The following is a 16575-nucleotide window of genomic DNA, read 5'->3' as shown; positions in this document are numbered from 1 at the left end:
TCTCCCCGTGCTCCTCACCACATATATATTCAGTGGTACAACTTGCTAGAGGCAGACCACTGATTCCTGTTTCCAGTGTCACCTGTTCCAGTGTCCTCTCACATAGCAGTGGTACAACTTGCTAACGCAGACCACTGACTTCCCGGATACCTTCACCTGGATCACATTCCTTTACCCAGACAGCGGTACAACTTGCTAAATGCAGACCGCTGACTCTCATCACCTCCTCGTTTCTGTTGGACATTCCTCCTCACTATAGCAGTGGTACAACTTGCTACCGCAGACCACTGACTACCCTCACGTGTCCTTTGTCCATTCAGTTCCTCGTGTATTACTACATATATATTACCAGTGCTGCTAGTCATAGACTTTCCTGAGCATCTCTATCATCTGCTGTCTCCTGTTCCGTGATCACCCCGCTACCAGAGTACCATATTACCACCTATACTGCTCTGGTAAGCTTATCACCTGGTGATCCCTGGGTAAAGACTCCTAGTGCCCATGACAGTAAGATCAGGCCATGACAGACCCAGATACGGAACCTACAGCCAAAGAGATGCTGCAGCATCTGGTCACCTGTGTGGAGCAACAGGATGCTCGCCAACAGCTGTTACTTCAATGCTACCAGTCGTTAGCCTCCCAAGGAACATCTGGACAGACCGTTACAGCTAATGTTGAAGCTCCTGTGCTTTCCTCCGTTTCCCCAGTGCCATCCCAGGTGTCTACAGCTCCCACGCTTCACCTGCCTACTCCGTCAAAGTACGATGGAGACCCCAAAACTTGTAGGGGTTTTCTCAACCAATGCTCAGTTCATTTTGAGCTCCAACCTTAAAAATTTTCTACCCATCGTTCCAGAGTGGCCTATCTTATCTCATTGTTTTCTGGACAAGCTCTGGCTTGGGCCTCCCCTCTGTGGGAGAGAAACGATCCTGTATTACAAGATAGTGCTAAATTCATTTCTATGTTCCGAAGTGTGTTCGATGAACCAGGTCGTGTGACATCCGCTGCTTCCAGCATTCTTCGTTTACGTCAGGGTTCTCATACAGTAGGCCAGTACGTCATTCAATTTAGGATATTAGCCTCTGAACTTCAGTGGAACACTGAAGCATTAATTGCCGCCTTCTGGCAGGGGCTCTCCGATAAAATTAAAGATGCACTGACTACCCAAGAGCTTCCTACGTCATTAGAAGATTTGATCTCTCTTTGCCAACGTGTAGACATGAGGTTTCGTGAAAGAGAATCTGAGAAAACAACTTCAGTTAAAGCACCTCTTCGCTCAACCCCTCAATTTCGTCCAGCTTCACCTTCTGTGATTCCCATGGAGATAGGACGTTCCAAATTAACTTTAGAGGAGAGGAACCGAAGAGTAAAGAATAGACTTTGTATCTATTGTGCTGATTCCACACATATGCTCAGTTCTTGCCCTAAGAAATTGGGAAATGCCAGGCCCTAACTAGTTCTGGAGAGGTGAAGTTAGGGTCCCTGGAGTCCTCTCCATCTTCTACGAAATTAAAAGTCTGCGCTTTTGATGTTACGATTTCCTTTGCTACCAAATCCTTTGAGTCTCAAGCACTGATTGATTCTGGAGCAGCAGGAAATTTCATTTCTAAATCCCTAGTGAATCAATGGTCCCTACCAGTGATTACTTTGAAAACACCGATTACTGTGACTGCTATAGATGGATCACGTCTCATCAATGGTCTCATCACCCAGAGTACGTCTCCAGTAACGCTTCAGATTGGTGTGCTACACCATAAAGAGATTTCGTTTTTAATTCTTCCTATTACGACAAGCCCGATTGTCTTAGGCCTTCCATAGCTTCAATGTCATTCTCCCCAGATTGACTGGCGCACTCCTCAAGTTACGTCTTGGGGAGCTGAATGTCATCATCGTTGTCTTTCTCAAGTCATTCCTCTTAAAGTACAGCAATCTTCCATCTCATCTTCCTCACCGGGACTCCCTCCTCAGTATGCTTCATTTGCCGATATTTTTGATAAAGCTCAGTCTGAACGTCTTCCTCCTCATCATTCATGGGATTGTCCGATCGATCTTCTACCTGGCAAGACTCCTCCTAGGGGTCGGGTCTATCCACTTTCGTTACCTGAAACTCAAGCTACATCTGATTACATCCAGGAGAATCTCCAGCGAGGGTTTATTCGACCTTCCACCTCTCCCGCTGGAGCCGGGTTCTTCTTCGTAAAAAAGAAGGATGGATCACTACGCCCCTGCATAGATTTTCGTGGACTCAATGCCATTACTATTAAAAATCGGTATCCCATTCCGTTGATCACTGAGTTATTTGATCGCATCAAGGGAGCTCGGATCTTTACCAAGTTGGATCTTCGTGGTGCCTATAATTTAATTAGAATCCGGCCCGGTGACGAATGGAAGAGAGCGTTCAACACCAGAGATGGGCATTATAAATATCTAGTAATGCCTTTCGGGTTGTGCAATGCCCCCGCTGTTTTCCAGGGCTTCGTTAATGAGATCTTTCGGGACTTGTTATATGTATGTGTCGTTGTCTACCTGGACGACATATTGATCTTTTCACAGGACCTGCCTTCTTATCACCAACATGTGGCAGAGGTCCTTTCCAGACTCCGGAAAAATTCATTATTCTGCAAACTAGAAAAATGTTCATTCGAGTTGACCCAGATTCCATTTTTGGGGTATATTGTTTCTGGAGTTGGCCTAAAAATGGATCCAGAAAAGGTGAATGCTGTATTACATTGGCCCCAGCCAACTACTCTTCGTGCTATCCAGCGTTTTTTAGGTTTTGCCAATTACTATAGACGCTTCATTCAAGACTTCTCGTCCATTGCATCTCCTATTGTGGCCCTGACTCGTAAAGGGGCCAATACTAAGCAATGGTCATCCGAGGCCCTCCAAGCCTTTCAATTTCTTAAAGAGTCCTTCTCCTCTGCTCCCATTCTTCGACAGCCTGATGTGACACTTCCCTTCTTCCTAGAAGTAGATGCCTCTAATGTGGGCTTAGGAGCCATTCTCTCCCAACGCTCGGAGCAACAAAAATTCCATCCTTGTGCCTTTTACTCTCGGGGTCTCCTGCCTGCGGAGAAAAATTACACTATCGGGGACAAGGAGTTGCTGGCTATCAAAGTTGCATTAGAGGAGTGGAGATACTTATTGGAAGGAGCTTGTCACCCTGTGACGATTTTCACGGATCATAAGAACTTGTCATACCTACAGTCTGCCCAATGCTTGAATCCTCGTCAAGCAAGATGGTCTCTTTTCTTTTCCCGTTTCGAATTAATCATAACCTTCAAACAGCTGCCAAGAACAAGAAAGCTGACGCTCTATCTCGAGCTTTTGTGACGTCCTCTGACGTTGAAGAGGTTTCCAACCATTCTATACTAGACCCCAAATGTATCTCGCTGGCTGCTTCATCCACTAAAGTGCCACCATTTGGGAAGACCCTCGTGCCTCCTACTCTTAGGAGGAAAATCCTTTCGTGGTTCCATTCTTCTCATTTTTCTGGACATGCTGGTGAACGCAAGACCTTTGAGATTCTCTCTCGAAGTTACTGGTGGCCCTCGATGAGGAGAGACGTCAAAGAGTTTGTTGCTTCTTGTGAATTGTGTTCTCAGTTTAAATCCTCCCGCAGAACTCCAGCGGGGTTGCTGCAACCACTACCCATTCCGTCCAAGCCCTGGACCCATATTAGTATGGACTTTGATACTGATCTGCCATCTAGTAAAAATTGTAATACTATTTGGGTAGTGGTAGACAGATTTTCGAAGATGGCTCATTTTGTCCCTTTGTCTGGTTTGCCTTCCTCGTCTACTCTGGCTGAACATTTCGTTAAGGAAATCTTTCGCATTCATGGATGTCCGTCTGAGATTGTGTCAGATAGAGGAGTACAATTCGTTTCCAGATTCTGGCGGGCCCTTTGTAAAACCTTGGGCATACGATTAGCACTCTCATCTTCTTACCATCCGCAATCAAACGGACAAACTGAACGGGTCAATCAAGATCTCGAGACCTTTATAAGGATGTTCTCATCAGCCAATCAAGACAACTGGGTAGAATTGCTTCCTTGGGCTGAATTCGCCCATAACAACATGTACCACGAGTCATCGTCCAAAACTCCATTCTTTGTGGTTTACGGTCACCATCCGTCTTTTCCGGAATTTCCTGCCCTCCCTCCCACCCAAGTTCCTGCTGTAGAGACTGTTTGTCAGACCTTCAAAAATATTTGGTCTCAGGTCAAAACCTGTTTAAAGAAGACATCTGCCTAATATAAGTCTTTCGCAGATAAGAAGAGGCGGGCTATTCCACCACTGAAAATTGGAGATCGTGTCTGGTTATCTACCAAAAATATTCGTTTGAAGGTCCCATCTATGAAATTCGCTCCTCGTTTTATTGGTCCATATAGGATCATTCAAGTGATAAATCCAGTTTGTTTCAAACTTCTACTTCCTAAGAACCTTCGTATTTCCAATGCCTTCCATGTGTCCTTGCTCAAACCTCTCATCATCAACCGTTTCTCGGCTCCTCCTTCAGCACCTCAGCCAGTTCAAGTTCATCAGGAGGAAGATTTCGAGATTACTCATGTATTGGACGCAAAAATTTCGCGAGGAGTTCTCCGTTTCCTCGTTCATTGGAAGGGCTTTGGTCCTGAGGAGCGTTCATGGATCAAAGCTGAAGATCTCAACGCCCCAGCTCTTCTTAAGAAGTTTTATTCCAAAAATCCGGACAAGCCCGGTTCCAGGCGTTCTGTGCCCACCTTTAAAAGGGGGGGTAATGTCACTCACCAGACTGTGAGTGCTTCTTCCCGTATGTTTAGGAACCGTGGCCGTCCACCATCCTGAGGGTCTGCGCATGCGCAGCCCTTTCAAAACCTTCAGTACCTGTTCCTTTAACTTAATTGGCTGATCAGGCAACACTCCCTATTTAAAGCACCTGCTGTCCATACCTCGTTGCCTGATCTTGGAGTCTCATTCCCCATGAGCCTCTGAAGGTGTTCCTGTGTTTCCTCGTGTATTCAGCGCTGCTGATTCCTGTGGTTTCCAGACCACGTCTACTCCTGTGGTTTCCAGACCACTTCAACTCTCCTGTGTTTCATCGTGACTGTTAGCTGATTCCTATCCGCTGCCTCCGTGCACTACAGTCTTCAGACCACTTCAACTCTGCTGTGTTTCATCGTGACTGTTAGCTGATTCCTATCCGCTGCCTCCATGCACTACTGTCTTCAGACCACTTCAACTCTGCTGTGTTTCATCGTGACTGTTAGCTGATTCCTATCCGCTGCCTCCGTGCACTACAGTCTTCAGACCACTTTAACTCTGCTGTGTTTCATCGTGACTGTTAGCTGATTCCTATCCGCTGCCTCCGTGCACTACAGTCTTCAGACCACTTCAACTCTGCTGTGTTTCATCGTGACTGTTAGCTGATTCCTATCCGCTGCCTCCATGCACTACAGTCTTCAGACCACTTCAACTCTGCTGTGTTTCATCGTGACTGTTAGCTGATTCCTATCTGCTGCCTCCGTGCACTACAGTCTTCAGACCACTTCAACTCTGCTGTGTTTCATCGTGACTGTTAGCTGATTCCTATCCGCTGCCTCCGTGCACTACAGTCCTCTGACCACTTTAACCCTCCTGTGTTTCATCGTGACTGTTTGGCTGATTCCTATCTGCTGCCTCCGTGCGCTTCAGTCTTCAGCTCATCTCAACTCTCCCGTGTTTCATCGAGACTGCTACAACTGATTCCTATCCGCTGCTCTCCGTGCTCAACAGTTCCAGCTCAGCTCTGCTCTCCCGTGTTTCATCGTGGCTGCACCTGCTGGTTGCTATAAGCTACCTCCGTGTACCTGCAGAGTCCTGCTGGCTGCTACTCCTCAGTTCTACTCGTGTCTTCAGCAGCTGATCCTCTCTCCGTGCTTCTCAGTGTTCCTGCTGGTCTCTACTCGCCAGTCTGCATCGGATCTGCGCCTCACTGCTTTCATCTCGTTTAGACCATCGCTACTCTTCAGGGTCCTCCAGGAGTCCAGTTCTACATACTACTGCTTCCTGAGTATTTGTTCCCCTGCTGGTCTACCTACCTGTGCGCTGCACCTACTTGATTACCGCTTCACCCTCCAGGGACTTCGCATCCTGCCGGCCTCCAGCCGTTCAGGTATCTCTGCACTCCTGTCTGACAGCCTGCTCCTGAACCACGGTATGCATACTTCTCATTGACTGTGCTGGTGTATTGCATATCTTGCTGGACTGAGTTGTTCTCCTCTGGAGCTTACTATCCGCTGAGACTTTTGCCATCATTGACTGTGTTATCTTTTGCCCGGATAGTTTCTGTGACTTTATATTATTGCAGTGCTGTTCGTCATTACTATATTGTGCATGTCATTGTGGATCAAGTTCAAGGTGCCCGTGTATCCTCTGTATTGCAGTCTCTCCCCGTGCTCCTCCTCACATATATATTCAGTGGTACAACTTGCTAGAGGCAGACCACTGATTCCTGTTTCCAGTGTCACCTGTTCCAGTGTCCTCTCACATAGCAGTGGTACAACTTGCTAACGCAGACCACTGACTTCCCGGATACCTTCACCTGGATCACATTCCTTCACCCAGACAGCGGTACAACTTGCTAAATGCAGACCGCTGACTCTCATCACCTCCTCGTTTCTGTTGGACATTCCTCCTCACTATAGCAGTGGTACAACTTGCTACCGCAGACCACTGACTACCCTCATGTGTCCTTTGTCCATTCAGTTCCTCGTGTATTACTACATATATATTACCAGTGCTGCTAGTCATAGACTTTCCTGAGCATCTCTATCATCTGCTGTCTCCTGTTCCGTGATCACCCCGCTACCAGAGTACCATATTACCACCTATACTGCTCTGGTAAGCTTATCACCTGGTGATCCCTGGGTAAAGACTCCTAGTGCCCGTGACACATACATACAAACACACACACAGACAGAGAGAGAGAGACTAGGGTCAATTTTTTTGATAGCAACTAGGCTTTCCATATTTCATGTACCTATCCTTTTTCCAAACAGGATCCCAACATTCCAGGATCCAGACAAGATGCTACTGGGCTTAAGACATCAGCAGCATCAGGTAGTGGAAGTTGCAATAACAGGTAGGAGAGAACATGACAGTCTGCCAACTGTTATGATTCTGATGGGGCAGTACTGATTTTGGTTACTGTTCTGCTCTGTCAGGACTTTGTCCCGATGTAGAGGGAGGGGCCCTGACTGTGCACTCTTTATATACACTGCATTTTTTTTTTTCAAATTGTTTTTATTATTGACATTCTGAAGCAAAGCAATACAGAGTACAATATTGATGGACAAAGTATTTAAGTGACTATGCATTGAGAAATATTGTACAATCAATATCTATTATGGATTACAATAGATCATTTTAAATGCACGATATAACAATAATCTTCTCAACATGTATAACTATGGTTAGTGTATATAACACGTATGAAAATTCTTTGAATAATTTTGGTAGAAAAAAAAAATCTATGCTTAATGTGCTCTATTACTGCCGTGCGGGAAAGTACCTATATTTTACAATAGAATAGGTGGGTCATCAGCAACACTTCTTAGTTTATACCATGAAGTTGATGAGAAACATTAATAAATTTGTGATTTGATATCCACCTGTAACAAATCAATGTAACTTTCCCACATTTCGAAGAAATTTTTAACTTTAGACTCTCTAGCAAGTGAGGCTTCAACCCAATCCATTTTGAATATATAGAACAACTTTTCTTTAAATACATTGAAGGGAGGAGTCCCAGGATGCAAGTATACCTGCAAAATGGTCTTTCTACCCGCTGCAGTGATGGCCAGATACACTGCATTTTTTATATATTACATTATGGAACTAGCCATGTCCTCTGTGAGCTGACCACACCCACTCTAGTGGCTGGTCAAGCCTCTCTGGTGGCCAGCCACACCCCCTCTGGTGGGCGCTCCTAGTTACATTCCCATGTGGGCACTTCATGCCCCAGTCGGACACTGCATGTCACACACTGCACTACAGAAAACCCCAATCTCCTACTTAATCAGGTTATGTAGCAGGGCCAAGTGGGTAATGTCCGAGTGTTTCATTGCCCAAGATATTCTACTTGAATTTTTGTGTTGGCTGGAGGCTTTGATATTCTAGAAATGTGTCTGTGTTTTACTGTGCAAATCATAAAGACACTCCTGGATCTTTCAAACGGTGCAAACATTTGATGATAGCATGACATGTTCAAGAGATTCCCGAGCGCTCCCTGCCCCTTCCGAGCAGTGAAATGTGGTTGACAGTGGAGTTAAATAGGACCCTCAATGGAATAACCAGTGCTAGTATAATTATATTATCTTTTATTAATTATTATAATTATTCTCCAAGTTGTATGTGGAGGAGGATGTCCCCAGGAATTTGGTGGTGAGCAGGTTGACTAAGGGTTGGTCCATGGTGAAAGCTGTGCACGACAGGAGGCAACCCATCACAATGCATTTGCTGTAAGGTTTGGATAAATCAGATAAATCAATTCAGTACGCACAAGCAAGAGTGAAGTTAAGCTATTTAGAGCAGTATTCACCATGGCTTTCTTTTTAGCAGTCAGGTTCAGTGAACTGGTGACCCATCCAAAAGCGCGAAGGCAGCTATCATGCTTTCCAGAGCGGAGTAGTACTTCCACCACATACGTTTTACAAATCCAAAACAGACCAGCTCAGCTATGCTATGTTTTGCATGGGTGCAGAGGCAAAACTCAGCCGGCCATTTGCCCAGTCAGACTAGTCAAATAATTTGCAGCTATTATAGCAGAAGGGGGCACAAGCTTTCCTAGCACACACTAACACTTCCCCAGTGTCCCGGTACCAATTCAATACTGTCTTCAAGAAATGCCTATGGATGTAAGGTCTAGACAGTAACAACTATAGCACCTACTCATTTCAAATTGGTGGTACTATCGTGGATGCAGACTGGGCTGGTCTGAGCAAGAGTGGGCAGATGGAGCTCTAGCAGATTCAATTCAGGTAGTGAGCAGACAAGACACAGCAGTGTTAGGTTTGATCCATGGAGTAACACACTAGCTAAGTGTATATTGTAGCAGGAAGGGATTTGCCTTTCATCCTAAAACAGGGTCTTTTTTTAGTTTTACCTTACTCTGGATCATGCCAGCTGAACTAGAGCAAGGAGATTGTCTGTGAGGACCTTCTAGGGCCAGGTAGAGAAGGAGGTTGGAGCGCTGCCCCTCCCCCATCCCCTATGTGCATGGCTGTGGGGTCGGGTACAGTAATGACCACCTTTTAAGTGGTGGTACAAGTGATACAACTGAAAATCACTTGAGAGATGACCAGAGCTTGAAACGGACACTGCTGCGAGTGCTCGACGATACTGTACATTGAATATGTGCATATGCGCTTTCCCTCTCCTGTTACTTAAAGAAGCAGGCCCAATATCTTATCATTTGTTTATATGTAACACCTGGGGATGCTGCAGTTGGACTTGAGCATGCAGGGAATACTAATCACAAGTGCATCACTAACAAAAGAGATGGATGTTGTGATTTACCAGTCCAGGAAGAGAAGTCTACTGCAAACTTGCCAACATTGGGAAGCACTCCTCTGGGAGATCAGGGGGAGGTGTGCGTGTTGGGGGCAGGGCCCGACTGATCACAACATTTGGGCCCGCCCCAAAAACACAATGGCGCACAATTCGCGTCTTATGCTCCACCGCCCGCCACTTTACTATTGTGGTGATTAGGAACCAGCAGGTTGCCCTGCTCTCCCGGGAGTCTCACGGAAGTAGGCAACTATGGTCTACTGTGAAAAATGGGCGGCGGAGCCTATCAAGACTGAGAAACCAGAGGGCCGGGGAGGAGTGAGAGAGGAGCACCCTGGGAGAGACTGAGCTGTGTGACAAGCCCAGATAGGTGACCCTAGGCAGAAGGGCACTGGATTGGTGGTCTGAGCAGAGAGAGCAGGCAGTCTTGAGCAGAGTGGAGTCGTGAATAGAACCTGCTGGGAAGTCACAGTTTGAAGCTGTAGGAGGAGGTTTGCATGCACCTCTGAAGAAGGACATTTTGCAAGTCAGACATTTTGAAGGAAATCAAGTTCAGACCTGTGACACACACTGGTGCAGATAAGTAATTGGTTAATTCCCCTATCTGTTATTATTCAAGTGGGGTTTGGACTATATCTGGCCACAAGAGCTGAAGAGTCAGGAATAGGTGTGGGGGCAGGTAAATGTGCACAAAGTGTTTGTCTAATCAGCATTTGAGCTTATACCACAAGGTGATCCCTTTGGTCTTAGAATAAAGTTGTGGAACTACAAGTCCCAGGATACATATAAAAAAAACATACAAGCTGAGGATTTTACAGTTGTTGCTACAGGAGGGTTTGCATACTGAGACTGCTGTACCTTAAAGTGTTTTAAAGACCTCTAAAAGCTGCAGACCGGACACATGTTGCTTCCTTGATATGCTGGCATTCATACAGAAAAGCCCCAACTTGCAGTGCACTGCTCCAGCTCTATTTTGGGCGTGAGCAGGGCCGCCATCAGGGGGGTACGGGGGGTACTGTTGTACCGGGCCCGGGCTCACCAGGGAGCCCGGTACAACAGCTCAGCACAGACTTACCTGGGGCCCGCCGCTGGTCTCCACTATTCTGTCTTCAGCCTGGCTGTCACCGTGACAGCCAGGCACCAGGATCCGATCGCAGGAGTGGAGGATTCATTCCCCCTGCGATCATGTGCTCTGCCTGTGACAGATCACATGATCGCAGGGGGAATGATTCCTCCACCCCTGCGATCGGATCGTGATGCCTGGCTGTCGCGGTGACAGCCAGGCTGAAGACAGAATAGCGGAGACCAGCGGCGGGCCCCCAGGTAAGTATGAAGGTATGTGTTGCTCATGGGGGGGGCGCTCATGAGGCCCTGGGCGTGAGCACAACCCTATCATGCCAGGGATAGACATGTTGGGAAGTATGTTTTGATGGGAGACCTCCATAGGTCTCGAACCAATGTTAACCCCCACTAGGCAGCCGCTCATGGACCAGCAAACAATAGAAAAAGATACAGATTAATTCACAGACAGGCCAAGGGGCGGGACAGGGAACACATGTTTGGAAAAGTACAACAGGCCAAAGGTCAGGATATTGAATGGACAAGCAGACAGAGAGGGTCAGGTCAGTAACGGGTAACTAAAAGAGTTTCAATGTAGTAGCACAGATACCTATTACTCAGACAGAGTAATGAGTACTGATAGTAATTTTAAATCTAGCAATTAGGTATTCTATCATATTAATGATAACTTGAACATTTGGGCCACTTTTACCTTGGAGTCTATAGATTTCTGCAGCAGCCAGCATGGTGCTATGCTTTGCAGTACTATTCTAAGCCATTTATTAATATATTGTTAAGGGAGACACACGCTCCCATAAGCCCTGTCGTCAGTGGATGTTGACAACCATTTGTTCGATGGTTGGGGCAAGGAGAGCAAAGCAGGCAGACCTCCACCTCCGCAATAATCTGTACTTTTTCATGTGTTTACGTTATAATTAGCACTAAAGTGTTTTAAAGTTCTATATATATTTTACAACTAGAGAGATTAGTATTTTCACAAAACTATAATGGCAAATCATAATTGTTTAGTTAGAGTTACAAAATAGCTTCACAATTAATGATACACACAATTCAATAATAAGCTCTAAATATGTTTATAATGATTATGCTGTTAGATAACATCACTGAAAAACAACATAATTACTGAAGACATTTTATAGACATACAGCTTGTAACTCAGTTCTTGCTAGATTTGGCAAGCTGCAAATTCTATACTTTTGCTTTAACATTAAATTAGGGTGTAACCATTTTTGTTCTATATTGTATCAGTTATATAAAAATGGATAGTCAGATAGTTACTTTTCACAAATAACTTAATTAGTTAACAAGATGAGATGGGCAAAATAAAAAAATATATTTTAAGCACTGTCATGACTGACAGTTTAAACTTTTCAAGGTGTATTTTTAGTAGTTGGATATGTTTACAATGTTGGCCTCAAATGTAGGCATAAATAATGTGTCACTTAATCCATGAAAAATATAGACATAGCAGAAAATCGCTTATAAAAGACTAAAACAAAAAGTTGTTTACACACTAGCTTCTCTACTGAACCGTGCACATAAGACCTGCTCTGGCCTAAAAAACAACAAGCACATACCTGTGGTTGAAAACATCAATCTTGGTGCATTTGAAAGAATTCCTTCAATGTGCTGAGTTTATGTAACTGGCAACTCCGGTAAACTAACAATAGAATCCAATAATTTAAACTTAAATGTATTTTGGAACAAAGCAGAGAAACACTGAACAAGAGGAGTGAAAGTGAAAGTACTCTGCTAGCAGGAAATAGAACAGCTCTATAGATATTAACTAGTTAAATGCATGCATGTTTGCTAACTCCTGGAAAGCAGAACACTTCCAACTCAATTATCTTTTATTCAGCAACAGGTCTGAGGGTACCTTGGACAGTGAGGTTAAAACTTAACAGATTTTTATATATTACATAAAATATTTTCATACACGATACTGCAAGTTATAGAGAAACACCTTATCCAGACAGATAAATACAACTGATTGCTGTATGTTATTATGATCAGCATTGAGCACATGTACACCAGTTATAAGTTGCCCGCCGAAACATAAAACAATCATTGCTTAAACCATAAGGAACAACATTGACACATGTGCATACTTGCCAACTTTTCCTCGTTGGCTTCAGGGAGATCTCGGGGGAAGTGGGCATGCAGGGACGGGGCTTGATGAAGTGCATGGGGGCAGGGCTAAGATGACGCAATATTTGCGTCATTAAGCCCCGCCACTTATCTATTGTGCCATTTTTTCCTCCGAATAAGGCCTGATTAGTGGTGTGCCTCCGGGATTATGGTTTTTACCTTCATCTGGGTTAACACTACCCCCTTGTTAATATTTGTAAAGTAAAGTAAAATTAATTAAAGTCACCTGAAGTCACTTAGAAATTAACTAACTGTTCTACGATACCAAAGCGCGACGGGTCTAAACCCACGTGCATTAACGCATGTTTAAATATGGCTGTGAACTGAAACTTCGACAGTGGAGATTTGTCGGCATGAATCAACCAGTGCTCAGCCCCACGTGGTCTAATTTTCTCAAACTTATTGCACCAGGACACGGGACAGATCTCACTATCCTCCTGAGCAGAGATGGAAATCCACTGACCACGAGCCGATTGATCTGTTTTGGATCTAAGGATTTGACAAGAAAGCATGTTAACATCCAAAAACATATGCCTGGCCGACAGAGCATTTCCCAAGTCATGCTTAGATTGCGCCACTAACTCACTTACCCTGAATGCGCCAAAGAAAGCCAGCGAGAAAGCTGAGCGAAACAGCAGCACTTCATAAGTATTATCGGCTATGTATGCCAGCGCAGACATAATTTTTCTTAGAATACTCTTATCAACAGGCCGGGAGGTTGCCCTGCTCTCCCGGGAGCCCGGGAGGTCTCCCAGAAATGCGTGAGTCTCCTGGACATTCTGGGAGAGTAGGCAACTATTGCTTAAAGAAAAGCAGCTGATGATTCTCTAGAGACTGAAGTGTGTTTTACATTAAACTACAGACTGCTGATTCCCTCAGCATTACACTATACCTTAACAACGTTAATCTTATCACTATACATTCTTATCTACAAATAAAGACACCGACAACTTTGTAGTGGAAAATAACGTAAACTTTTTATTTATTTATTGTTTTATTTATTTATTTGTTTACTACTATTAACCTATGAAAGGGTGGCGGCGAGAGCAATACAATCAGCTAACAACTAATAGCGAAACCGAACAGTGTATGGCCCACAGGCACTAACCACTGGTCCCAGGCACCACAGTCCTTTACGATCGGCCGGTGCTAAATCTGGCGTCATCGTGACCACTCCCCTCTGGGCTCCCCTAGACGTACGTGCACAGTGCAGGTCAAGGGGTCCTCGCACAGAGGTACCAGGAGCCAGGGTGCTTCCAAAGGAGCAGTGACGTGCGGCCAATCAGCGATAGCACCGTATGAATTAGTCGCTGATTGTAAAAGCTCTCCTGCCACGCTGGAGTCCTTTAACGGACACCCAGCCCGCCACCCAAAGCCCTCACTAACTTTCCTACTCTCCAAAAAAGCTGCTCTACAAAAAGCCAATTACCCTCTTCAGACAGGTGAACCCCATCGTTCCTATATAGGTGTCTATGCTCAGATCTTATCAATGGGTGATCAACCACTATTCCCCCAATTTCCAATATTATTTTCCTAGTTGCTCTTTTTAACTCGGAAACAATGGCTTTTATTTTATTGAAAGCTATCTCTGGACGCCAGTTAATTCGGGGTATTATATTGGACCAGCATACTGATATTGAAGGCCATCTATTTTTAATCCTTCTGAGATCCTCTCGGATGGCAATAATTAAGTCCAAAGACTTTCCTATGCCCACATCATTTCCCCCTAAATGTATCACCAACACATCTGGTGGGCCTGCTTTAGCAATCTCAGCAGTCAAAAGTGGCAGCAAACCTTGCCATCTCAAACCTCTTACACCAATCCACCGAATATCCACAGGCCTACCAAAGGCTTTTTTATTGTTGGCAAATTTAAGTCTGGATGCCCAAAACACGAATGAATGCCCAACAAACCATATTTTTAGACTCCGAGTTGAACCACCTGCAACACAGATAATAGGAGTCATCACCAACAGGTTGCTCAGATACACCTCCACCGATACACCTTGACCCATTCTTGATATTCATATCACAGCTCCATGTATCGTAGAACAGTTAGTTAATTTCTAAGTGACTTCAGGTGACTTTAATTAATTTTACTTTACTTTACAAATATTAACAAGGGGGTAGTGTTAACCCAGATGAAGGTAAAAACCATAATCCCGGAGGCACACCACTAATCAGGCCTTATTCGGAGGAAAAAATGGCAAAATCCTTTCATGCCCCCGTATAAAAACAACGGCGAGCAGCAAAACCCAAGGTTAACACGGGAGGGGAATGACCTACTGCGTACTGACTATTTGTTCGGTCTAATATACGTTTTGTACGCATCTGATCTCCAACGACCCAAAGCTTTAATGGCGCTAACTGAAGAGCCCTCCTTAGCCGCAGCTGTAGCTGCTCCAATTCTGAAGGAGTGAGTACCAAAGCGCGACGGGTCTAAACCCACGTGCATTAACGCATGTTTAAATATGGCTGTGAACTGAAACTTCGACAGTGGAGATTTGTCGGCATGAATCAACCAGTGCTCAGCCCCACGTGGTCTAATTTTCTCAAACTTATTGCACCAGGACACGGGACAGATCTCACTATCCTCCTGAGCAGAGATGGAAATCCACTGACCACGAGCCGATTGATCTGTTTTGGATCTAAGGATTTGACAAGAAAGCATGTTAACATCCAAAAACATATGCCTGGCCGACAGAGCATTTCCCAAGTCATGCTTAGATTGCGCCACTAACTCACTTACCCTGAATGCGCCAAAGAAAGCCAGCGAGAAAGCTGAGCGAAACAGCAGCACTTCATAAGTATTATCGGCTATGTATGCCAGCGCAGACATAATTTTTCTTAGAATACTCTTATCAACAGGCCTCCTCACATCCTCCTTCCCTGGTTGAAGCTTTGACCAGCCTTTCAGAGCTTTGGATATTAAAAACCCCTTTGTAAAATCCGTCCACCCTTGAAGTTTAGCCATAAATGAAATGCCCGCCAGCATGGCTGCCATTAAATTTTTAGTAATTCCTTCCTGATATTTAGCCCAAATGAAATCCAGCATGTCAGCGCTCTGACCTGAGTCGCACCGACCGCGCGACTGTAAAAACTGCCGCCACTGCAGCCACGCAGCCCGATATGCCCTCCTGGTGGAAGGAGCCAGCGACGTTTACGCCTGTCTTATAATGCCTGTTCGACTACCTGCCAAACCAAAGAGGGACATGGCGTACCCTTAATGTCAGCCTGTGGAGCCAATTCTCTAAAGCGTCCCCACTGCCCTCGAGATAAAGCGTCAGCCACCTCGTTCTCAGCACCAGGGACATGTCTCGCCTTGAATGTAATGTCATTTTCCAAACAGCGCAGAACTAAGTGTCTTAACAATTCTATGGCCGGAATAGAAGACGCGCTCTGTTTGTTAATGCACTCTAGTACACCAAGGTTGTCACACCAGAATATCACCTGCTGGCCCTTTAACACCGACGCCCAAAGTTCTACTGCCACTACAATGGGTAACAATTCCAGCACCAGCAGGTTGCTTAGCAACCCTTTAGAGCGCCATGACTCCGGCCATCGATCCGCGGACCACCTACCCTTAAAAAAGGCTCCAAAACCCACGGACTCCGAAGCGTCCGTTAACCATACCTGTCACGGCCGCCGCACAGCATGCAGATGCACGGGGGAGGGGGGAGAGGCTATTGCTCACCACCGCCGCCTCTCTGCTCCGTCTCCTCCCCTCCACTCACTAGTGTCAGTGAGTGGAGGGGAGGAGACGGAGCAGAGAGGCGGCGGTGGTGAGACAAGGTAAGAAAAGATGGGGTGAGGAGGG

General features: G+C 45.4%; 1 protein-coding gene across 1 annotated transcript in view; it reads right to left on the bottom strand.

Annotated features, from left to right (window-relative positions):
• LOC142149845 (protein mono-ADP-ribosyltransferase PARP14-like) overlaps positions 1-12354 on the bottom strand; it is a 133438-nt gene extending 121084 nt beyond the window's left edge. The window contains exon 1 of the mRNA XM_075205150.1: positions 12188-12354. The gene's annotated coding sequence lies outside the window, so the exon portion shown is untranslated. The remainder of the gene's footprint in view (positions 1-12187) is intronic.
• Between the last annotated feature and the right edge of the window lie 4221 nt (positions 12355-16575).

The sequence above is a fragment of the Mixophyes fleayi genome, chromosome 1 (genome assembly GCF_038048845.1).
Source record: "Mixophyes fleayi isolate aMixFle1 chromosome 1, aMixFle1.hap1, whole genome shotgun sequence".
Classification (NCBI taxonomy): domain Eukaryota; kingdom Metazoa; phylum Chordata; class Amphibia; order Anura; family Limnodynastidae; genus Mixophyes; species Mixophyes fleayi.
This window is presented reverse-complemented; position numbering and strand designations above follow the sequence as displayed.